This window comes from Ascaphus truei, chromosome 16, assembly GCF_040206685.1.
Source record: "Ascaphus truei isolate aAscTru1 chromosome 16, aAscTru1.hap1, whole genome shotgun sequence".
Lineage (NCBI taxonomy): Eukaryota > Metazoa > Chordata > Amphibia > Anura > Ascaphidae > Ascaphus > Ascaphus truei.
This window is the reverse complement of record NC_134498.1, coordinates 42,954,116-42,980,618: the sequence shown is the minus strand read 5'-3', so window position 1 is coordinate 42,980,618 and position 26,503 is coordinate 42,954,116. Positions and strand designations below refer to the sequence as shown.

The window sequence follows — 26,503 nt, the reverse complement described above, 5'->3', positions numbered from 1 at the left end:
TTTTAATTTAAGTAATTGAATGCCTGACTTATTCATAGTATTGGTTTGTAAATATTTATTTCAAACTAATACACACAAATCTTTTTTTTTTATTATCTTGCTATAAAATAAATCCTATGAAGTCAATCCCAGAACTCACCCCAATGGGGAGTTATTATAGCTCTCAACTCACTTGGTAAAATAATTTGTTGTTTGATTTTTCCCCTGGTCAGGGCTTTATGATATTAGATTGAGCACTGCAGCCTCTTGGGTTTCTATTCTATTAGACGCGTGTAGTCTCACCAGCCTTCACTAGTTTAATCATTGTTTATTCATACTATAGGTATACAGGCATACCCCGCATTAACGTACGCAATGGGTCCATAGCATGTATATAAAGCGAAAATGTACTTAAACTGAAGCACTACCTTTTTTCCACTTATCGATGCATTTACTGCACTGCAATCGTCATATACGTGCATAACTTATGTAAATAACGCATTTCTAACAGGCTCTATAGTCTCCCCGCTTGCGCACAGCTTCGGTACAGGTAGGGAGCCGGTATTGCTGTTCAGGGCGTGCTGACAGGCGCATGCGCGAGCTGCCGTTTGCCTATTGGGCGATATGTCCTTACTCGTGAGTGTACTTAAAGTGAGTGTCCTTAAACCGGGGTATGTCTGTATTTTTGTATTGATGACACCGTTCCATTTTATTAGAAAATTATTTTAAATATTTTATTTTCTTAATCTGAATTTGGCTATTCATACAAAATGTATTTAACTATGAAATTGGTAAATGGCGCAAAGCATTGTATTGTATAATATTTCCTGTGAGCAAATTCATCTGTCAACCGTAATTATTCAAGTGCTTACGAACTCCTTTATGTATGGATGGATATATCTATGGATGGATCTATGGATTATGTACTGTATGTATGTACAGTATGGATGTTTTGATAGATCTATGGATGGATGTATATATATATATATATATATATATATATATATATATATATATATATATAGTTATACGTTACCGTTCCAAGGATTGGTAAACAAGCGACAGCACTCAATGTTGAAAATCAAAGTGTATTAGTGAAAGCAAAAATACATCCAGAAACCCAACGTTTCGGTCCTACAGAATGGGACCTTCCTCAGAACTTCACAGACAACCAGAGACTAGGATACAAATGGTCCCTTTTATATTGGGATAAATAAAATAGAGACTCAATTTGTGCTCAGCATATCCTAAATTAAAATCGCTATATTATACAATATTATTTTTAGTAATAAAATGCTTTACCCGGAAGTAATACATTGAGAGTTACCTCTCGACTTCAAGTACTGTATGTCCTGAGATAATATATTACTATACTGGTATTTACAGAATGGTATTAGACCTAGAAACAGCAATTTCATAAGTATTTGTTCTTTAGAGACTGCACCAAACTTATTTTTAACTTCATTACAAATTTAGAAATATATTACTTGGGTGACCTTGTCATAATTAAGAGTGGCTATTTCCAGCTAATGAGCTATTACCTGCAAATGTGTATAATTCTTCTGTCAGCCTGGCAACCTGACTAATTAACATCTGCAATCAATTGGAGAGACCTTTTCCTCTAACCCAGGGGCGCTCAACTCCCAGTCCTCAAGCTCCCTCCTCCGCCGCCTCCCCAACAGGTCAGGTTTTCAGGATATCCCTGCTTCAGCACAGAAGGCTTGATCAATCCCTGCTTCAGCATAGGTGGCTCAATCAGAGGCTCAGTCTGTGACTGAGCCTCTGATTGAGTCACCTGTGCTGTAGCTGGGATATCCTGAAAACCTGACCTGTTGGGGGAGCTTGAGGACGGGAGTTGAGCAACTTTTATCGGGTTTCCATTTTCTTCTAGTTACGGCTGATTCAGATGATGATTTAATATATAGCAGGATACACTGGCAGACTACAAGCATGTAATCAAATGTTCTTTTTCAGTACATGCATAAAAATATACTTATTGTTACTTTTATTGCCCTTTTTGAGTGACACAAATGAGGCGTTAAATATGTGCAAGTTTATCTCTGATACATTAAGATTAAATACTTACTATATTAAAGCATGAAAAAAATTAAAACAAAAATGATTGTGGTTTTTGAAAATATTTCCTACATTATATAATCAAACCACAGTAGCATTTACAGTATCTATTCAATATTGGACTTTCTTATCCCTTCCTAGGAATATCAGGAATTAATACTTCCTTTTAGTACTCTCTACAATATGTCGCCATGCTGGCAAAGACTTTACGTCTCTTCTCAGAGCCGTCTTAAGAATTTTTGGAGCTCTGGGCTAAGTGTAAACTGGGGGCCCCCACTCACAAATATCACATTTAAATACAAATACAGTATGTTTTTATTGGACAACATTCCAAACTTTATTTGAAATTCTCCAAATATTACTACAAACACAGACATTTTATTTATCTACATGTGTCACTCTGTTCTTGTTGTGCAAAGTCACAAATACCATTTTGGACCACATAAGCCCAGTTAGCTCATGCCTTAAAGCTTCAGACCAATCAATATCCTACGTGTGTTTTTTTTTTTTTTTAAATAAATCTGTACTATGAGAAAATACTTGTAGCATTTTTGAATGACATTTTTAATGTATTATAATGTTATGAGCATTTTTTGTTTCTATAGCAACCATTTACAAAGTCCATCCCCTTCGTCTTCTGAAACAAGCTCTGGCACACCCCTTTTTGAGCCCTGCCCTCTCTCTAGCAGTGCACCAATTGTATCTAGTGACTGCCTGGTCACATGATCTTCCCCCACTTTGCATCTTTGGTTCTCTTCTGCTGCACTGACAGCCATTTAGTGAACCCCTGAGCCAAATCTTCGCCAATCCATTCCAGGAGAAAAAATCATTGGGCAACTTAACAAATTACTTATCATTGTGTGGATTGTATTAATGAACATATTAAAGGGGGAAAAGAAAGTGTTGTGGTAGAGTGCCAATATGATGTGCATATGATTTAGGAAGACTACAAATATTGAAATTAGAGTCATATTTTTCATTAACGATACCTAAAAGCAGGTGCTACCCAATCCATGGAAGAAGCTGATTAAAGGTATTAGAACAACTCATTAACAAATAATCACCAGGAACCTTGCAAGTAATATTGTACAAAGATTAAACATTGTACACTAAATTTAATCCATTTTAGCAAGCAATAGGGGGAAAAAAAGGCTGCAAAAATTACATGGGACCGCATGAGTTCCCTACAGACATCGCTTAATCACAGTGGTATGTCCTGTGTAGAAAATCCATAGCTAAACACGTAACAGCTGTCAGACTGCAGCACTAACAGCGGGAGTTTGTTTCTCCGTAGGAACCAGTCTGTCTTCAGTCATTTAGGTTCTGAATATTGTAAATGACATACAGATTTGCTTTAATACAGTACATATAATGGCATTTAATTTCTGATAGCGGAGATAAATACCACGAACCTGAATGCACCACGGATAGAGAATGAATTGTAGCCCGTGGATGTGCTATAATACCATGCACAGGTGAGCCCTCCGCATATAATGTGGATTAAATGAAGCGCTTTTTACTTCAGGGGAACAGCATGATAAATGTTAGATTCACTACAGATGTTCAATAGAACTTAGTGCACCTCTTGAATAAATTACCTATTAATCTTTTCACCAAGTACTGTGGAAATGTTTCCAAAGATTCATAGTAGCACAGTTCTTGGTGAAAGGTGTTGCTGCATTGTGCAGGCTGTAAGCATTATTATGTACTACACTGCATTTTCCTGTGCAACCCAATGAAGCTAGGGCTGAGGTGAGGATAACACTGTTATATTAGGCTTTGATCCCTAAGCTCTACCCTGGGACGTTAATTTATTGCTTTGCACTCAAGCAGTGGAGGGATTCAGATTTAAGTGTGATGTACAGTACTGTAGATGGTTGTGTTCAGTGTGCAAGAAAAGGGTATATTGTAGCACTAACAAAATATGTATTAAGTGAATACCCAAATGTTCCCCGTGAATTAGTGAAGGGCGGCTGCCATTAAGTATGCAAGACTGACTACCTATGTCAGATAAATACTATACAAAGTAATACGGCAGGGATAAGATCATAGGGGACCATGTTAAAATGGATAAGAAGTAAAGAATGACACACTGTGCTCATTAGCATGTCATTACCCAGATTCCCTGGAGGCACTGTTTGCTAAAAGATAATGGGGAAAGGCAGGGTTGCAGCCCTGCTATACCACAAGTGGGATTTTTATTTACTGTACAGGGGATATATATAGCACTTGGGAGCGCTCTCTCTCTCTCTCTCTCTCTCTCGCTCTCTCTCGTAAGCATGTAAACAAAGTTAGGCGAATGTGCATTTTTTAGATTGATTTGCAGCTGAAAGGTACTCTGGGATTCAAATGCTGGCGGAAAATGTGCCCTCTCTACCGGGTATTTTAATAAGGCACACTGAAATATTAACATTTAGTATTTAGGCTGCTTAAATCAACGGAGAATGAAGCAACAGACAAGGTTCCCAAGCAAAGGTAGATGTTTTCTGAAGTACCTTTGCTTCATTAATGTTTTGTAATAAAATAATTATTTTTCTCATGCCTTTTAATGTTTCTAAACTAATGCAATTCAACAGTAGAGATCGGCAAATCTGCCCAACTTTGGTTTCCCGGATTTTCTCGCATTTTCTCCGCAAAATCCATTTCGTGGTGTAAAATCCGGTAACGGATTTGGTCGGTTATAATTTGCGCGGATTCATCAAAAAACGCCATTGGACACAACTTGTGGACGGATTTGTAAAATCCGTTGGCGGATTCTTAACGGGCTGCGGAATCCACGGAGTGTATCGGTAATAATAAGTAACATTCCGCAAAACGCGACCCGCCATTTTTGTCACTGATCCGCTGAAATCCGCGGACCAAAGGAACGGGCCGATCCTGTGCGGATCCAAATTCGCCCCCAAAAATGTGCCTATTCTCTATTCAACAGCTCTTCTGAATTATTTGTAGCTCTTCAAGCAAAACCATTGTTTTCATGCATATTTCATGTGATTATTGTACGTGTTTCTACCAATGTTTTTCCTATTCCTCATGAAAGATTTGATCTATTTTTTTTTCCCTCCTGAAATTCAGAATATAAAATAATTTATTGTGTGGTAGGCTAGCTCATAAATAATGATCAGAGTTAAGGGTTATACAAAACTTCAATAGTGACAGTAACAGTATCTAGTATTAACAATGCGTATTGGACTCTACAAATTTATTGTGACAGCTCTATGGTTGAAGCACAAGCCGAGCACAAACTGTATTTCCCTGAAAGGATTTCTGTGTATCTTTACATATACTAGTAATTTGGGGAAGAACAGACGAGAGAGCCATCTTTTTCATGCTGCTCTGGTCCATAAAATGTTTTGAGACATCTGCAACTGCCCCCTGTTCATAGCTGCTGCGCACTGCGGGCCAATAGGAAGCTGTGATGTCATCAGGTTCAGCTTCCTATTGGCCTGCGTGACGTAGGAACTTTAAACTTTAAGCAGGGGTTCCCTGGAGCTGAAATGACCGGGGTTCAGTTCCTGAAACCCTCTGCTCCAAATCTGGGTGTGAAAAAAATACATGTAAAAAAAAAAGTTCCACTTTTTTGGAGACGGAGCAGGAGAGTGAGTTGTGCAGTAGGTAATATATTAGTCTTGTATATGGAAGCTTATCAGTTTAATTCCTGCAAAGACAAATTGGCCATTATGTGATTTGGAGAAAAGCAGCCAGTCCTATCACACTTAAGATTAATTCCACTCTACGCATCTTGGCTCAATCATATATAGGTTTATTTGATGCAGAGTGATGGTTACAGTGACAGAAGCACAGCATTGTGGGGAAACCCTTCATCAGGTTGAGGCAGGTGCTTTATTACACCACCAGTTCTTGCTCTGGTTTGGAAATCTGGTTCTTTCTCTCTACCGACTTTTATATATTTCTTTTATTGGTGTGAAATACACTTGATTGCATTTTCACTGAGCTACTTCCTATGCGGGCGATGGGTATTAAATACATTCATTTATCTTTCACTCATTTAACATGATTATTTACATTTTTTCCACATAGACATGTTAATGTTGTCAGATGTATTGATATTCCCGTGGAAAGTAATTGAAGCGTGTTTTTGCAGCGCATTGTTTACGTAAAAAATAAAATAAAGGCTTGGAAAAGTACTGAACAATTATCACGGAATCACCTCATTAAGCACTCAATCTTAAGGAAAGATAACTTTCCGACTAAAGCAAGCATAGATGACATAAAGAAGAATCCGTTCTTGCTTTTTCCCCAGGTGCCAATTATGCCGTCTGCTCCTTTTTTGCAAATGTAATCACCCCATTGGGCCGCCTTGATTTCCAAGCGCGTTGCTTTCCCCAAACATTTCATAAATGGAAATGCAGATACAGGCAGAAAGGAATCTGCCTGATTTCACTAGTTTGCATTCTAATGCTCAGCTACGGAACAGAAGCAGGGTGCAGCGGAGTCCAAAACCTGCCGGTTTCAGCACATAAGCGTTCAGGGCGATTAGGAGGCAGATGTTGCTAGACTCTCTAACTGACAGAATGTTATGCCAGGAAACAAAGAAAGACACTTTTGTGTGTGTGTGTGTGTGTGTGTGTGTGTGTGTGTGTGTGTGTGTGTGTGTGTGTGTGTGTGTGTGTGTGTGTGTTTGTACATGAAGCAGAATTTCAGAACTTCACACAAGCAGCGAAAACTTGGCAGCTTGTGTAATGTGTGGTCTGAGTTACCTACCCAAATGTAACTTTCTGAGGCACTTTAACTGCCTGGAACACACTGCAGTGGAATGGTTATTGGCTAACCCCTGTAATTGCAGTCTCTGGAGGGGATTAGCAGGATTTGGAACCACTTACTTCCATACATTTCAGTGTATTGTGAGCGTCTTGTTGCTTTTCTGTATGTTACAATCTGCGTAAGCATTCACTGCTGTAATTAGATACTTTACATATACTGTACCAACAAGTCCATGTATAATCCTTAGTATAACAGTAAACAACACAATGGAATATCTGCATGTGGATCTATCAGATCGTATTACTGACCGTTCCATGTTGTCCGTTACCTGCATGCAGTTTTAACAGAAGTGCGTTACTGTAGATTCCCCAGTTACCAACAACCTTGACACATGCCTGAATTAGAGCCACATGTAAAGAGCAAGAACTCCTTGGGGTCAACTTATTGACAGAGAGAAACGTGTGTTTAGATGCACTGCTCCGGTTTTTGGAGAAGGACTGCAGTATTTGCAAGAACATTTTCTTACATCTGATGTATGTTAGACTTGCACCAGATCTGGTGTGGAAGATTTGGGGAGGGGGAGGGATTAAAGAGCAAACCCATCGCAGAGAGAGAGACGCAGAATGTGATACATCTCATTATAATCTGTGCTCCATGTAATGGCTCTCCAGCTCCTCCTCCTGTACTGACACTCTCCAAGTCACAAACTGTGGCAGACGGGGCAACACTGGAGCAGAATGCTTTGTTACATACTGTAGGTGTGGGGGGAAAATGCCCCGGTTTTGTTTCAAAATAACCTTGATACATTGAACCCATTATATATGAGTGCATGTAAATATACGTGACAAAATAATAGGAGACATAATGTGAATAAGCGCTTCAGACATAAAAACAAACATTGGGAGAAAGAATCCCTGCCCCAAAGAGTTTACAGTCTAAGTGGTAAGTAGGGAGAACTAAGAGACAGTATTATCGTAAGTGCATATGCAAAGGGTCATGACAGGTGCATATGAGATGTATAGTACTAGCCAAGGGAATCGTACTTTGGTGCTACTCAAATGCCTCTTTGAAGTAATACAATTGTAAAGGGATGAAACATTACAGGCACAGGACAGATAACTGAAGACCCCCCATGCAGTTACAGTGACACTAATATGTAACATCCCAATTAGCATGTGCTTGCTATAAAAGCATGTCAAGTGGATTATAAAACAGAATCATTAACTCCACGGTTTACAAAGAGCAACTGATGAAGGTGCAATGTATGTTACATTGAACAAGTACACAAAAATATCCATTAATAAAGTTCAAAATAAATGAAACAAATAAAGGATTGTAATTACTCGGCGACTGAACAAAAAAAACCCTGCTAATTAAATTGAGTAACAGCTGTAACTGGGCTTCCTACGCAATCTGAAATATCAATATACCATTTTTTTAATGTAGCAAAACCTCTTCTCAACTACCTAATTATTCGTGTTCTTTTTAGCTAAATCTTAATCCAACCCTGAGCCATTCTTCAACAGCAGACTGCAAAATACATTTTTGTGTACATTTTCTAACGGGATTGGATTTTTTTTTTCAATGCAATTACATATTTTATTGCTTTTTGAATAGGGGTCAAGTTACTGATGAACTTTTGTAGCATGAAATATATTTGTAATGCTTTGCAGTAATCTTGGTTTTCTCCAGTGACGCTGTTGTACAGGAAATAAAAGTACCACGTGTGGTTCATTTGCATGTCTCAGACATATCTGTAACCCTATCTTTCCCCATGATCTCGTAGCATACAGTGCTTCCACTGCAGCCAGGGATTCTGGGTAATGAGCAGTCAGTGTCACTCTTTCTTGTCCATTTTGACATGGGACCCCTATAAGGTTATACCTGCCGTATTACACAGCTTTTCCAGCACTGCCTGGTTTAAATAAGTGTAGAGCCAGTAAACCTACTCACAGACAGCCTTTTCGATCTTTTGGATCTCATCAGTGCGAGTTTGATGGTATTTTTATTTGCTGTACATCCAGTGGCGGATTTACCGATAGGCCTAAGGCGGCAACATTTCGGAGCGGCATGCGCAACTGGCGCTCGTTGCCCACGCATGCGCAATCAGCGCTTGTTGCCCGCTCCTGCGCATGTGCAATGAGCACGTGCCAATTGCACATGCGTGGCTGGCAAGTGCCCATTGCGCATGCGCGGCCCGCACGCGCCTATCATGCATGCAAAGCCATCAAGTGCCAATCACGCATACGCACAAGTGGCCGGCAAGTGCAGAATGCGGCTGACAACATGACGTCACATGGCATGATGTTGCCATGGCAATGGAGCGGTGCAGCGCTGGAGGAGGAGGGCGGCCCCAGGTAAGTGCCTACGGGCGGCATTTTTTTAAAATCCAACACTGTGCACATCGACGTGACAAACACACAGTGCTCAGACATTCTTATTCAGCACCACTGCTACAGAGAAGCAGTTTCCCAGCATATTAAACAGGGTCACATAAATCTACAGAAACCTCCTCTCATGCAGAAACTATTCCAAGTCGTGGTTTGTCACAACGAAGATGAAATGGGTCAGAAATGCTAAAGACAAAGAAAACACGCTGTCCCAGTAATGTGGGGAGTGTTTATGTTCCCTTGCTACACAGAATGTGCCGGTTGCCCGCTGCTATTATTTATATCCACCAGAGCACTAAACAGATTCATGGAAAACTGCAACTAATCCATATCTATCAGCTTTTATGTCTTTATGGGCCAAGAACAGGTGAATTACTTTTATGAACTTTCATGATAGATATGAAATACAGTAAATAACCGCAGTCCAGCCATAGCTTTATTCAAAACAGAAGTGTGTTTGTGTCAGTGACTCCTTACTCTGGGCTGCTTATGCTTTGCCTTGCAAGCTTAGCCTGCTGTACATTCCCATTGGAGATTAGTAACACAGGGAAGACTTTCTGCTAATATACATAATGACACTGTGTGTTGAATTCTGTAATACATGAAATAGAACTTGAGCCTGGTATCTTTTGTTTGACCAACATACCGAGATTATACAGAATTTTGCCTGGCTGATTTTTATACTAGGGTTTTGATACCATAGTTCCTTACTACAAGGTGAGCAAAGAAGGATGGGGAGCCTCCTCCTTCCATGTAGAAGGGAGAGGGAGTAGGGGGTATGATACCTTTTTTTGACCAACAGTTAGTTGATATGTTACAAGCTTTCCAACCTCTCAGGGTTCTTCATCGGGTCTAAACCTCTACGATGAGAGGTTCGAAAGCTTGTAACGCATCAACTACTTGTTGGTCCAATACATGGTATCATTCTCCCTACTCCCTCTCCCTCCTTTGTTATTACTTCATGGTGAAGTCAATCTTGCAGTCATGTGCTAATATTATCCCACTAGCCTAAAATCTTAGCGGGTAATTCCATATTGTCTGAATCAGCCGTTCGGGACATTTTCAGATGAAAATTCCTGGTGAGGTCCATTGGTATTTTTGGCTGAAATTGTCCCGAATGGCTCCTTCATACAAAATAGAATTACCCCCCACTTAGACTTTTCCCCCCTTACATTTCCCTATATGTAACTGTAAGCGATGTGTGCAGAGGTACATACTGTATAATGGAGACTGATTTGGGTGCAATTATATTTTGGCTTCATTGAGCCTGTTCCTTTATCCAGGCAAAACATACAAAAACAACAAAATAACAAACCCCTATCCCTTTGTAAGGGCTAACTTACTTTCCCAGACCCTATCTGCAGGACTGGAGGGATATTCCCGTTACCAGCCTATCATCCCAAAGTCTCAGGAGGTATCTTAAGCAGGTGGCCCTCCATGCCAGTCTCTGGCAGGTTCCTGGGTCCTCTGTGTCCAGGAAATATAGGTCTGTGGGTGTCTTGATCTCAGCATAGCCTTTGTGCTCAAGACTGTCTGTGTGCAGGCTTCTCTGCTCTCCTGTAACAGCCCAATTGTGAGCTAAGGAATCCCTCTCCTGTGTTTCACATGAGGCTTTTTACAGAGCTCTCATTAGTCCAGGTGGAGACTAGTTAATTGAGTGGCTGCAATCAACTATCTCTCGGCTGGATTCTCAGAGCTCTGGGGCTGCTTTATTTAAACAGGGATAAGTCCCTGTTACAGTAACGAACTGTGAAGAAAGAGTATCCCCACTAATGAGTGCACCCGGGTCCTAGAACAATTACTTTATGCTAAATGCTAGTAATTAAAACCATCAACACTTACATTGAAATCCCATCACTACAAATGTACACTATAAATGTTACTGTAAGAGTAGAAATAATTTCTTCCAGCAAATATCGGTATTTTATTATCAACATTATAATTATGCTGCATATTGTTTTAATACGTTAAATACATTGTTATGTAGTAAGCTCCCTGGGGCAGGGATTTCCTATCCTACTGTCTGACGTTGATGCGCTTATTGTATTATAATTCCCTGTACTGTGTTGTGCTTGTAAAGCAAATTAGACTGTGGGTGCTATATAAATAGAGATGTACATACATACGAAGTATGTATAACTAGTTAACAAGAAAAATATAACTATGCTTAAGCAATATTAACCCCTATGACTTGTGGATGTCATGTACATTGTACAGTGGAGAATGTACTTGTAATGTACAACACAGGTGGGTCCTGTGTCGTGACCTCACGGTTACACCCAATCAGCATACTGTGGGTTCCTCTTGTGCACTATAAAAAGGCTACACAGAAGTATTTTCCTTTGTCGTTAGTGGAGACAGGGAGAACTGTAGATGGATCTGTGTGATTAAGTTACAGAGAGATGTAACAATATATTTCAGACTTGCTAGATTCTTATATTTAATGTGGTTACAATGGTAGGCTTTATAGCTGATCTGTTGTGTCCCGACACTGAAGTTATTTTTTCTCCCCCAGGTTTATTTGATACTTTTTGTTTGACTTGTCTTTTTATAGTTCACTCCAGAAATAGGAAGAAAGTTACCTACAGGGTGTCTGATTTTAGCTAGAGTGATAAACCTGGATCTAAATTATAGCCATTAGATTCTTCTAGTGATGATACTATTACTAGTTATGATGATGAAACCAGTATCGGATTTTTAAAAATGGCGCACTTAGGCACTTACCTTGTGCAGCCCTTCTCCTTCAGCGCCGCGACGTCCCGTTGCCGTGGCAACATGATGCCTTGTGACATCACGTTGCTAGCCACACTTGCGCACGAGCAGCCGGCAAGCGCCAATCGCTCAAATGCACGAGCGTCCGGCAACGGTCGATCATGCATGCGCACGAGCGGACGGCAAAGTGACGATCACGCATGCGTGCGCAGCAAGCACCGATCGCGCGGGCAGCAAGCACCAATCGCGCGGGCAGCAAGCACCAATCGCGCGGGCAGCAAGCACCGATCGCGCATGCCATCCCAAAATTCTGCTGCCCCAAAATGTTGCCGCCTTAGGCCCAAGCCTATCAGGCCTAATAGGAAATCCGCCACTGGATGAAACACACAAAGGGGTCAAGAGACGATACACTATTACATTGGTCATTAAGCTGGACAGTCTCAGCCTGAAAGCCTTGAATTAGATCCTGTACCATAGATCAGGATCCAGAATTTGGGCCACCAGAATCTGATAATAAGCAGGTGGCTTCCGTTGTGATCCTAGATCAGGAATGGCCAACTCCGGTCCTCAAAGGCCCCCAACAGGTCAGGTTTTAAAGATATCCCTGCTTCAGCACAGGTGGCTCAATCAGTGGCCTGTTGGTGGCCCTTGAGGACTGGAGTTGGCCACCCCTGGTCTTGGAAGTGGTTTTATCTGGGCACCTCCTAATAACTACAGTCTATCAATACCCCCTTTTACTGCTACTGCAGCATTTCAAGTTGACACAACAAATCTCCACCTGTATATTTCAGAGTTTTCTCATAGATCTGGTCACCCAGACTAATATTTAAGCGCAGCAAAGTGCAGCTTATGGCCGGTCCCTACAGATGTATCAGAACGTAACAACTTCTAGGGTCTCACATTGGCAATGCCATAAGAAAAATAAGGAAACGGAACAAACAAAATGCAGTATATATGTAAAAAAACAGCGCAATATTATTCTTATATTATGGATGTAGCAAGAATCGCTGTTCTCGGTACTGAGATTGTCACTGCTCTGGTGCGGCCGCACTGCGGCTGCAGCTCTCGCGTCCCCGAGAACAGTAAGCTGCCCAGGACGAGTACCCTTGCGGGGTCTGCCCAGGAGGAGTACCCTTGCGGGGTCTGCCCAGGACGTGTACCCTTGCGGGGTCTCATGCTTCTGAATGGAACCCACGGCCACAGGGTTATTCCTTTTGGGGCCACCTGCAGGGAGAGAGTACCGACACTCCACTTTCAGATTAGCTGTGCAGCTGCCTGCAGCCGTGTCACCATCTTGCTGTCGGCAGCCGTATCCCCACAGTACAGATAGGGCGTGTCTACTTAGCGTGACGGCGCGCACGCCAAGAACAAAAAGCCATTCCTCAATGAGGACGTCCATAGAGCGCGCGTGACGGCATGCGTTGGAGCGCGATGGCGCGGACGATTTTTCGCTCGACAAAATTATTTGATTTTGCCGCGCGATGGCCGGGTCACGTGAGTGGTTCAGCCAATGAGGGCGAACCGCTCACGTGATGTCACAGGCACGCCTCCCCGTCGTGTCTGTTCCTCCAGATCCTGTGGCCCTGGATCGCCTCTGCAGCAGGCGCGCGAGACGCCATGCGGTCCGTCGTGCGCCTACTAAATCCGGGGCCTAAGACGCAGGGCTGCAGTGCCTATAAAAAGCAGCTGTGGCTGATGGTTAGATTCTTGGGTTACCAGTTAGAATTTATTTCAGTTGAGAAGGGCCGGAAATGCCTAAGGCCTCAATTATACCAGAAACGGCAGTGCTGCAGAGCGATCCGGTGATGTCATCGTATCGACGTAGCAGCGCTACATGTGCACATGCAGAAGCGATTTGTAGCGCTACTGCAGGGAGAAATGACCAGTTCATCACTTCCTGGTTTGTTTAAGATGCACTGTGATAGGCCGTGCCAATCACGTGACACGGCCATCGCTTGAGAAAAACAAAATCTCCAATCTCTTCATGAGACAGAAGCTTTTCAGTACGTCTCGGCGCTACCGTTGCGATAGGTATGTGCGCTTTCACTGCATTTGATTGTTTTGTTTTGAAGCTGCGCGGCGTCGCACCATCGCGCACGATTTCTGGTATAATCACGACCTAACTCTGAAAACATGTACTATGTATAAATACTTTGGCTGGGCTTTAATTTTTAGGGGTGGTGGGTTGTTTTCCGAAGTCACAAATGATGTGCACGTTTTGTGTCGACCTCAGAACAACTCAGACATGAAGAGCCTTGCGCACGCGGCTAATTTGATTCCCCGTGCTGCTCAGAAAAAAGCACGTGAATCCATATTGCAGTGGTACTCCCAAACTCAGCCGACCAAGGGGGATACAATTTAACATTCCTTTTCATGAAAACACTGAGCTTGTGAGCGGTTTTGAGGTTACATCGCATATGTGTGTTAGTACCTTGAGAAAATGATCAAAACTACTATATTCAACAGAGATTCCTGAACAGGAAATAGTGCAGGGAAAGCGGAGATAGCCTGCCATGAGTTCCGTGTGGGGTGTGCTTTAAAAATACTTGTGCCGGGATATTTCAGGCATTAACAGTTTTATGCAAAATTGTTAATTAGAGGCCTGTGTTGGTCAGAAAAAGTATGTAGATCTATACTTAATTGGTATCCCCAAACTCTGGATACCCAGGGAAATATTATTTGGCATTCCTTTTTATTAAAGAACATAGATTTTTTTTTTGAGAGAGATCATAGATACAGTAGTATGAAGAAAATAGACATTCACACACGGAATTCTTGATAACATATATTAAAGTGGCTTAACCTCTTGTGTCTTATTTTATCTATTTGTACTAGGTTTAAAGCAAGGGGCTCTCCAGAGCTCAACTGTGTTGATTTCAGCTGTGGGGACCTCCTGCTTCCGGAGATACTTACATCTGAAGGCGATGCAGCTAGCAGCTCCAGCTGGGCACAGAAAATGTCTGTTTAAAGGTCCCAGGTCACCCCTTGTGGCTTCCTATTGGCTCGTGTGTCACGGACCTTTAAACAGAAGTGATATACCGGCATCATCTTCCTATGTAAGTATCTTGGGGAGCAGGGGGTCCCCAGAGCTGAACTGAACATGGTTTACCTCTGGACACCCCCTGCTTCAAACCTAAGGGGGGGTTATAATTTATTTATTTTTAGAGGCCAAGCTCCTCTAACCAACAGAAAAAGGACTGATCGGGCAAATCTCATTTTAGTATATTTGAACACTTTATTTTTATCTCACAGGTACTGGAAACCTTTCAGTGCAGAATAGGAAACTGGCATACTGTCTTATTACATAATATAATTACTAACCTGGCACTACTTTCCCATATCGTCATTGGTATTGATTCTCTTCGAATGTTGCTGGCAAGTCGAAGCATTCTCAGCAGCTGCACTCTTTTCATGCCAGTGTCTGTAATTTTGAGAAGTGACATCTGGATTCACAATATATTCTTTGAGAAATATTCCCTCACAATGTAAAGATCTTGCAAAAATAAAAGTACTTGTCCTAACTAGGTTTGTTGATTTATTGTTATTGTTATTGATGAACTAGATAACAATGGATTCCCTAACACATAATCCCTGACTGTCAAAGCATTGGCCCTATCCAATACGCTTTGCAATGCATTGTCAACCAATATCGCGGCCAATAAGTTATTTGTGCCAACATAGGTTTCCGAAGTGGTGCAAAGAAAAATGTTTTTTTTTGGCAGCATATCAATTGGTTCCATTTATTTCCGATCAGTAGACAGAACAATATGTAAGTGCTATCCATTACGTTAGCAAATATGAGTGGGAATGAAGTTGAATTCGTCTTTGAGCTCTTTTAATTGTTTTTTTTTTTCAGCCTAATCTGTTAACCAAGTATCTCCCTGTTTCCCTCTAGAGGGAAAACACATTTATCTTGATCATTTCTTATTCCTTCCTTTTAAACTTAGTAGAGTCTGTTTATTGATCAGTGAAGAACTGGGAATTAATGTATCTCTCAAATTCTTTAAAGCAGCAAATACCCCTAGAAGCCCCTAAGCGTTGAACTCAAATCATTTGGACATCTCGCCCCTGAGTATGTTATGCTCTTATAAGAGATGCACTAATTTGGGCCCTATTTCAGCTCAAGAAAGAAAAGGGGAAAAAATAGAGAATGTTGACATCTTCTGAGGAATTCACCCAGACATTCATTTACAAAACACTGTTTACCAATATGGTCCAGATTTACAACATGGTGCTAAGTTTTAAAGCAGCAGTCCAAGCTGCCATTTCCCCCCCCAATTTTTTCCCCCTTTAATACAGTATGTGTATCAATAAAATTTGCACAATGATAAGTAATTAGCTGAGTTGCTGATGGATCCATTCTCCTGTGATCGATCAGCAAAGTTTCGGCTCAGGGGTTCACTAAATGGCTGTCAGTGCAGCAGAAGAGGACCAAAGATGCAAAGTTCTGTGGGGAAGATCATGTGAGCAGGCAGTCACTAGATACAATTGGTGCACTGTTAGAGAGAGGGCAGGGCTCCAAAAGGGGTGTGCCAGAGCCGGTTTCAGAAGAGGAAGGGGATGTGACTTTGTAAATGATTGCTATAGAAACAAAAAATGCTTGTTGCATGATAACACATTCAAAACATATATTCACAGTGGTTTAAAAAAAAATGCTACAAGTTTTTTCTCATACTGTAGTACTGTAGTACAGAGCTGATTTATTTAAAAAAAAAACGTAGGCTATTGCTCGGTCTGCAGCTTTAAATCCCATTGGGCATAACGGCATGAGAAATTTTAGCACCGTTTTATGGATTTGAGCCTATAGCTATTAGGTAAGCCTGCTCCTGCGCTTAGCATCTCTATCAACCTCTAATAATCTTCTCTGCCCAATTCTGTGAATATTTCCATTATTTTGTACTTTTTGTTTTATATAAAACTGTTTTTGGGGAACTTCATTGGCGAAGCTGCAATTTTTATTACAATGTATCAAACAGATGATGTGTCCCGGACATTGAGAATAGTTTTACACATCTCAGAGAAATCAGCATCAATTTATTAGCATCAGTTTACATTCTGCCATGCTGGATCTCAGGCACTGAGAAGGGAGTCTGTAAATCATATCCAAATCAATGGAATGCAGCCTACTCAGCACACAAATGTGCCTTAGCCCTGGCAATCAAACCGGAGGTGGGAATGAATCCGTGCATGATGGACTACACATCTCACATTTAGCTTTCCACTCATGCGAACACCACCTACAGATTAGCACATCCTTCGGAAAGACATATGCTGTTTATTAGATGCCACTTAAACTATTACATTTGTCTCTCCCCTTATGGCAGATGTACAGTAGAACGTTCAATTCCTCTATTAGGAACTGTGAAGGATATTTTTGTTTCTTCCTGCCAACATTGCTGCCGCATAAAATACAAAACGCCGCTGTCGGTCTATTTAAAGATGGAGGGGATAGATGCATATGGAATTATGGGTGACCCTCTAAATTCACCCGTTAGGGCCAGATTCACTAAAGGGTGCTAAGCTTTAGAACGGCTTTGCTGCCATGCATATGAATGTGAGCCGAGGAGTGCTACAGCTTTGCACACGTTGGTGAATCTTGGCCGTACTGGTGAATTTAGTGGCGTTAATTTGCAAGAGGACAGGGACGCCAAACGTCCCGTATCTATGGGATTGTCCCTTATTTCATGGACTTGTCCCGTTGTCCATGAAATAAGGGACAATTTTTTTTTTTATATGTAGCGCTTACCTTCAGCGGCGTCTCCCGGCATCCTCTGGCATCCTCCGGACATCTCCCCCCAGTAACTCCCGACAGTATGGATGCGCGGCGTCAAATAGCGCTACGTTTCAATGACAACAGGATGCTTTGTGACGTCACGTCAGGCGGTGTTACGTTGCCATGACAACGGGACGGGTTATGGCACCTAGGCATCACGCGACGTCACGTCATGCAACAGGCGTCCCGTGCAACTGTTACGTCACGCAGTGTTCCCGTTGGCATGGCAACGTGGTGCCATTTGCTGCCACGCAGCCATATCGGCAGTAGTTGCAGGTGGAGATGCCGGTAGACGCCGCCCCTCCCCCCCCCCGGAGGTTTACTAGGTAAGCACATAGCCCGCAGATGCGTGGCCAAAACCCGTAGTCTTCGGATGAAACCCGGAGTGCTGGCAACCCTGACTGAGAGGGGGGGAATGTTGGTTTAACCCTTTGAGTGCCGCAAGGGGTCGTGGTTCCCGAGTGTTGCTTTCAATAACGGTCACATGCCGGTGGCGACCATTTTGGAGGAAACAGAAGAGGAGGGATCCTCACTGGTTAGATCGCGTCCTGCTCTCCATCGGAACAGTGGACACCATCCAACCTGAAAAAAACAGCCTTTTCACCATGCAGTAGTCACCACATCATGGAGCTCCTGGAGTTCCAGTTCCCATGGTGTAGGGACCACGTCTTGGGTAGGGTGACCATATTTGTCCCGGAACAAATTTTGCGCATGCGTGGTCTGGCGCAGATGAAAACCGGGACAGTGGCCAATAAAGTCGGGACAAAGACCTAAAAAAAACAGGACTGTCCCGGGACATCTGGTCCCTGGTCTTGTGGCACTCAAAGGGTTAAACCCATCCACTCACACATATACAGACTGATCCACACCCAGTCACCTCAATATATACAGTGATATTGTGAATAAAAATACCACTTGTGAGTACATTCACATGTCTCAGCCAGGTCTGCCACCTTCTCATTATCTCGTGGGCCGTGATTATACCCAAAGCGGCGGAGTGCGCGACGCCAAAACAAATATCAGTTTTCCAATGAGCGCGCACTAAGTGCCTGTGACCTAGGCAGCCAAGAGCGCAAATTTAGAGCCGATCTGTGAAATTGATTTTCAGGGGCGATGGCCGCGTCATGTGAGCGGTTCAGCCAATGAGGGCGAACCACTCGCATGACGTCATGGCCACGCCTCCCTGTCACATGCTGATGCCTGCAGTGCAGGTTTCGGGCATGCACATTGCCCTGAGGGAGCGCACGCACACGGCTGCCAACGGTATTAACAAGGCCTTCGCATACAGTGCTTCCACTGCAGCCAGGAATTCTGGGTAAAGACATGCAAATGAGAACACAGTGTCACCTTTTTGCTTCAAATCTTTTTTTACATGGACCCCTATAAGCTTATGCCTGCCATATTACACAGCTTTTCAGCACAGCCTGGGTTGAAGAAGTGCAGAGCCAGTAACCCTACCCACAGACAGCATTTCGACCTTTTGGATTTCATTAGTGTGAGGGATAGTTATACTGGCTTTGCAATGTAAAGCTGGAATAGGTTTCAACCACACATTATATACAGGTAAGTTATGGTGGGTAAAGAAGGGACACAAACCCTCCACCCTGCAGTGTACAGTAAATACCAATATCACCTGTGAGCACATTCACACGTCTCTGACAGGTCTGCAGCCCTGCCTTTCCTCATTATCTCTTAGCACAGCTGTGCGCAAACTGGGGGGGGGGCGCGAGATTAACTGTGGGGGGGGGGGGGGAGGACGCAGCTTTTACAGAGGCCCCGCACACTTTCCGAAGGCCCCTTAAATTAAGTGCCGGGGAAGCGGGCGAAGGCTCTGTAAACCTTACTTACCGTGGCTCAGCCGGCATCTGGAGACGCGTCGCCATGGCAACGCGGCGTCAAGTGACGCCGAGGGGTCATGTGATGTTGCTATGGCAACGTGACATCATGACGCCCAGACGCCGGGAACCAAGGTGGGAGGGGGGCACGCGGAGAGCAGAACAGCCGGCAGGGGGGTTGCCGGGGGAAAAGATTGCACTCCCCTGTCAGCATACAGTGCTTCCACTGCCGCCAGGGATTCTGGATAATGACAGGCAAATGATATACAAAGATTTGCATAGTCACACATTAACAAAGACACACACAGGATCGCAGGCTGTTATATACGAAGTTGTAAGTCTGTAATATTTTGCTTATACAAGTGCTACGGCCCATTTGAGTGTATACTAACTGCCTGTCGTGTGTGAAGTGGTGAGAATCGAAATATAAAAGCTCAATGAAAGGAAAATGACTGATAGTGTATCTGCTCACATGGACAGGTATGCACACCGTATATAACCTACAGAGGCAGGCGCTTTCCTGTCTGATTCATCCCCCTTGGGACTGCAGTTTGGGAGTGTTACGTGTTATCTGTTGGAGTTCCACATAAGATCAATTCAGGGCAACAAAGTGCAGAAAATGATATTACTTTGCATTATTCTGTGAAGCGCGAGACTGCTGTTAGATTTTGAAGATTTTTTTGTTTTTTTTAATATATATATATATCTATATATATATAGCTAAAGGGAACCACTTGAAGTAACAGGGTGACCTTCTGTGTCAAAAACCTTCTTTTTACAGCTCCTTCAAGATGTCTGGGTTAGAACAAGATGGCTGCCAACATCTTTCAGGATGCTGGGTAGGCGCACATTGCCTGTTTTCTGGTTTTTAATGCATTGTGTTCCAAAATTATTCAAAACTGGATTTTTTTTTAATGTATACATTTATGCAGAAGGCTTGATGACTATATCGTCTTCATAATGAAACAAATGTGTGTACCGTACATGGGATGGCATCTTTAAGAGGCTCAGAGGATCTGTGCTACGAGTGGCGCTCTAATCTTGAAGCCACATTTAACCCCTTCAAAGCTGGGGGAGATAATATGATAGTATATCCAATAGTGTAGGAGTGGCCAACTCCAGTCCCAACTCCACCAACAGGTCAGGTTTTCAGAATATTTTCATTCATTCTGCCTGAGCCACGGATTGAGCCACCTGTGCTGAAGCAGGGAGATCTTAAAAAACATGATGTGTTGGTGGCCTTTGAGGACTTGAGTTGACCCCCCCTGGTCTTGCAGCTGGAAGCGTCGTGTAGTTTGTTTGATTTCCTGGGTTTGCGCTTGTAGCCACATATTTAACTAATTTAATATTTATTGGACCAACACGTAGATGATATGTTACAACCTTTCCAACCTCTCAGGGTCCTTCATCAGGTCTAACTCCTACCCAGAGAGGTTGGAACGCTTGTAACATATTGACTACTTGTTGGTCAATAAAAGGTATTATACTCCCTCTCCCGCCTCTGTTACTACCCGCTAAATGCAGTTATTTGTTACATATTTAACATCCCATTGGAGGATACATGTGTAACCCCCTTTTCCCGTGTCTAAGGGAACTACGTGTGCTGCCGTTACCTGTGGCTCACAGAAGGCCGGAGCCTCCGCAGCTGGGAGCCTGGGTAAGCTCTCGTTCTTCTCTGTGTAGCGCCTCCACCTGGGAGGGATACCAGCGCAGCGGGATAACCCCTTTCAGGACCACGTACTGTTCAGTGAAATGATACACACACCAATATATAACAATTGGTTTACTAACAATAGAATAATGATATAACGGTACCATACAATATAACACACAATACAATAAAAATAACACTGGGTGAGTGTCCCCCAAAGTACCTAGGGTGTGTGGCACCAATGCCCCTGGTGTCCTCCCCCAATGAGAGTCAGTCCCACCCACGTGTAGGGGTAGCGCTACCCCTGTGGACCGTTGGTGCACTTTACCTCTGTGGGCACTCCTGTACCAGGTACCGCTGAATGAGCAAAAAGGGTCCGTCTGATCCCACGACGTCTGGTAAATCCTGTCTCTCTGGTCCGCATAGGCGTCCGCCTCTTGAGGGAGCTCTAGCTGGAGGGCGTCCCTAAATGTCTATAGTTGCCTGTGGTCTGATCCCAAACCTCAGGCGCCAGCTCACCGCGTGGCATTTCTTCGCTGGTGCTACACCTGACACCATAATGCTAAAGGGTAGCGTCCCTGTCTTGGGTCTTCCCTATAGAAGCCATAATCTAAAAGGGGACCTTGCTGGGACCTAAGGGACAAACCTAGTTCTAGTCCAGGGGAGCACTTCTCCCTGGACACTACCTCAACGGTTCCCCCTTCTTCCAACTGCCAGTAACTGCCAGTAACGCCAGTAACTCCAGCAACTGCCAAACTGTGTCAACATTCTACCTGCATGTCCCTCAGGCTCCTGGGACATGTAGTCCCTTGCGGAGCCTCTCTTAAGATGACCGCCGCAACTCTGGGTACTGCGCATGCGCAGAGACTCCACTACGCATGCGCAAACCTAAAATGGCCACCGCAACTTCTCGCCCCTCTGCACATGCGCACGGCTGCATTTTGCGCATGCGCGAACTGCAAGATGGCGGCTCCCGCTTGCCGTGAATGCCTCGGATCTCCGCCGCTCCCATACACCGCAGCCGTCCCCCTCCCCCCTCCCCAGCACCGGAGGTAAGAGGGGACATGGCTACACATGGATAATCTATTGTCATGCTGTATGCACGGATATAACCAGAGGATGCTAAATGTGACCTTAGCGATGCCCTTTAGTTTGTAGCTAATGAGAGTTTTATCAGCTAAATGCAATCAAGAAGAAGTGCAGTAACATGGAATCCTCGCCACTAATAAGTTTAAAGCAATTAGGCTATTGACTTTAGTATAGACCGTCAGGCACAGAGAACCAGGGTCACTGCCAGCAAGATACTTGATGAAACTAATTAAATGAAGAAGCTAAGTATAAACTACCCAAAAATCTGCTCTGATTGTATTTGCATCAAGTGAAAAGAAGAAAAAAAAGTCTTAAATTAGCCCAGTTGTCAGGCAGGAAAGTTACCCCACACGAATAAAAAAAACAAGAAAACTGCGCCATTATGCGTTTCTTTTGTCATTTGGGAGGAGAACAAGCAGAGGAACTTCTACCCCTTGCAAAAAGTGAGAAATCTGGGCTACTAATTCCCTAACACGTAAGCCCTCGTACGAGCGCAGGTAGTATTAGGCCTCGGGCATGGTCAGCGCTTAGGCACTGACCCATGCTGAGGCGTGCTGCTGCTCGGCAGTGAGCCCCTGCAGCCGCAATGAGAGCGGCTTTAGCAGGGGCTCGCGCACGCTTCCGCACGCTTGCGGAAGCGTGTGTCTTAAATCTTTAGTTTCTGAGCTCGCCGGAGCGCAGGGCTAGTCACGTGAGCGGTTCGCCCAATGAGGGCGAACCAGCTCCGTGACGTCACAGCCCCCACCCCCCCGGCACGCCCCCGGACGACGCGCGGTCTAAGGCCAGGCACCCGCTTTCCCTCAGCCTCCGCGCGCCTCCGCATGGCTGAAGTCTCTGTGGACTCAGCCTTAGGGTTAAATCTACGCCCTGCGCAGTAAACAGCTCCCTTGAGTGACAGGGGTGGGGGGTGGCCTAAGGCCTAGGTACTGCCCATATGGGGCTAAGACCGGGGGCCCCTCCCCTGGTAACAAAAAGGGGCTGTAGTTCCAAATGGAGTGGTTCTGTCTCTCTCACTCCTCAGTGAGAGAGGTGTGTCCTATCCTCTCCCCTCAGGGGCAGTGGGATGTAATCCGAGCTACACCAGGGACCTGGTTTCAGGCCTTCCCTCCCGCAGGGGAGTGGAAGCAGTTACCCCATACTCCATGAGGGAGTATGGGAGCTAAGGAGAGACTCTTGAGGCCTCAAGCTCCCTGAGTTGGCTCCAGGGACACAGAAAAGAAGGTAGGCCGCAGTCTTTCCGGGGAAGGGAAATATGTTTTTTTTCCCCCTCTGCGCAGCCTGAATTATGGGCAGAGAGAGCCCTATTTAGACGAGTACCCATTGACTTATATCCTGTACCCAGGGCCAGCTGGGAGTTTGGCGGGGCACGTGCACTGCGTGTGCGCGGGTTCTCTTACCTCCCCCGCAGCCGGCATATCTCCCTGCTACCACACGTCACCCTGGCGACACGCCCTCACGTGATGACGTCACATGATGCGCTGAGCCTCTTGCCGTGTCATGTCACGTCAACAAGGCGATGCGTCGTAACATAGTAGTAGGAGGTGGTGGTGGCCCTTAGAGAGGCCCCGCGCCCTCCCCCCGGCAAGCACAGTTTAAATGTTGCGATGTTTCATTTAACCCCCACAACATATAAACTGTTATTACTGAAGTTGGGCCAGAAAAGAGTGCGGGGGTCTCTGTAAGTGCAGGGCCAGGAGCGATTGCACGATGGTAACGCTATAAAGCCGGCCTAACCCCATCTCTCACTCTCACCCATATTTCAGGATTTATCTTCTCTGGTGAAATCCAAAAAACTGTTGGTGAAGTTGGTGAACTTGCTGGCTTTCGGAAAATATATTGCCAAGTGAAAAGAGAGTAACTTCACTTCCTTACATTCTTTCTCTACTTGTAGGTTTCTTTCCTTAGCAACCATGTAGCACAGAGACACGAATCAGCTAAATATAGCGTCGGACACGTGAGTCTGCCCCCCACATCCTTGCCTAGTGGTCCAGATGGTCAGTGCCTAGGGAGGAGGATGAAGTCCACAACAAGTGCAGCTTGCACACATGTTCTTGCAGCTCCATTTTGTCGCCGGCATGGGAGCATTGCTTGTAATGGTGCTGGGGTCATAAATAAAACAGTGAGCCCAGTTTTGTGGGAGGTTTTGTTCAAGATGTTGCAGCTATCTCATGACATTCAAACTGCTCACCGCTGTGTTTATCCTTCCTGCGAAGAATTTAGCCCATTATGCTGCTCAAAGGAAAATAAAGTAGAGGTTTGGTGCATCGTCTTAATGAAGCAGGGGATCGAATTCTATGCACCTTAAAGCTGCAGTTCAGGCTCCCGTTTTTTTAGTTTTTTTTTTAACTGCAATAGTTTCATGTGTGCAATCTCTACTTACCTAAAAAAACTGCATAGCTGCCGGTCAATTCGTTCTCCATCTATTGATCGGCAAAGTTTGGCGACATCTTTAAATATGGGGAATGTAAATCATTGCTATAGGAACAAGCATGCTTGTTAAAATAGAATACGAGAAAATTGGTCTTTCAAAGTTGTTTTTTTTTAAAACAGAAAATGCTAAAAGTATTTTTTCTTACTACAGAACTGATTTATTAAAAAAAAACACACATGCAGGATATTGCCTGAACTGCAGCTTTAATTTCAGAAGGTGATCAGATGCTAGGATGTACCTCCTAACAGGTCTGTGCTGTGTGTCCTCCCAAAGTCCCTACACGTGCTCTAGTGCTGGGTGTCTTGGTGAGCAGCGCGTTAGAATTTTTTTTCAATAAATAGTACACGGGTGGCCGACTCCAGTCCTCAAGGGCAGGTCAGGTTTTAAGGGTATCCCTGCTTCAGCACAGGTGGTTCAATTGAAAACTGAGTCTCTGATTGAGCCACCTGTGCTAAAGCTGGGATATCCTGAAAACCTGACCTGTTGGTGGCCCTTGAGGACTGGAGAGTGCAACCTCTGTCATAGTAACCATAGTAAAATACTTTTCCTAGATCAATAGTACTTTAAGTACAGTTTCTCCCCCCCCCCCCCCCCAAGTATTCAATATATATGAACTGGAGTAATAAGCCAATATCTATAGGTGTGTACTGTATACATTTCTTGTCCAGTTTGGCCCGTGCTCACATATGGATGTGAAACTTGGACCTTATATGCCAAGATAATTCAGAAGCTTCAGACAACTCAAATAAGTATGGAGAGATGCATGCTGGGTATTACCCCGAAGAGACAGGAGAAAGAATAAATGGGTTCGAAACCAAACAAAAGTCTGGGCGGTCACACTTAAAATGGCGGTGGGGCAGCGTTGGGCAGAGATGGTACTCAACTGGATTTGAAGGGATATCAAAAGACCAAGATGACGACCAAAAGTAAGATGGCAGGATGAAATCAGTAAATTTGTTTGAACAACATATAGAAGAGGCTGCAACCGCAGTACCTGGAAGACCATTGGGGAGGCCTTATCCAGCAGGGGACCAGCAAGAGATGATGATGATGATGATGATGATGATGATGATGATATATATATATATATATATATATATATTGTGACAAACGAACCTCTTTTGTAGCGCTGACGTCTGTCTGGGTTCTTCCCGACACAGTCTTCTAGGGTTGATTATACAACAAACAGGATCATGCAAAGTATTATATTGCTTAACTCAGGCTTCTGCCTGCTTTATTTTCATCCAAGTAAGGGACTGCAGCTTTAACATGTGTAGGCAAGAGGCACTCAGACATTTTCATTCAGTGGTTCACTTATATCAGTGTCATAGCACTTCACACAGTGTCACTTTTAAGAAATAAAAACCAAATCATGTAAAAAAAATCCTATCCCTTTCAGGGAACTAACTACACATCAGAATCAGCCTCTAACTGCGAACTAACTGGGCCAACTAACCTGGTTCCCCAGCTTAAAACAATGCCCTCTCATTTAGGGTCACTAGATACAGCACAGTCTTTTAGCAACAGCAATAATCATTTGTTTTGTCTTATCTGTTCGTGGTGGGAACACGGTCCCAAGTGTCCAGGCAAATCCTCTGGTACTGTGATACTTGGAGGGGCCGTCCACCCTGAAACTGGAAACAGGGGAGCAGCGATACCCCCAGCCTCCAGGCTCTAAGGAGAGAGAGTGAAATGCAAACCTCTCTGCTCTAAATACCTGTGCATGTGATTAGAAGAGCAGGTGAGGGAGAACTATAGCCATTGTAATCTGTGGTCTGGATTTTCCATCCAGCTGCCTGAGTTAATGGGAAGCTGTGGAACGGATCATTTATAACTATTCCTGCA

The 26,503-nt window shown here is 43.8% G+C and overlaps 2 protein-coding genes across 5 annotated transcripts in view; one reads left to right on the top strand and one right to left on the bottom strand.

Annotated features, from left to right (window-relative positions):
* The window catches only part of LOC142467525 (uncharacterized), a 68,760-nt gene extending 46,923 nt beyond the window's left edge, over positions 1–21,837 (bottom strand). Inside the window, exons 1-2 of the mRNA XM_075573330.1 lie at positions 21,467–21,837; positions 15,201–15,300 (exon numbers count right to left, since the gene is read on the bottom strand). The gene's annotated coding sequence lies outside the window, so the exon portion shown is untranslated. The remainder of the gene's footprint in view (positions 1–15,200; positions 15,301–21,466) is intronic.
* IL1RAPL2 (interleukin 1 receptor accessory protein like 2) overlaps positions 1–26,503 on the top strand; it is a 413,104-nt gene that overhangs the window by 344,677 nt on the left and 41,924 nt on the right. The gene's annotated exons all lie outside the window — the stretch shown is intronic.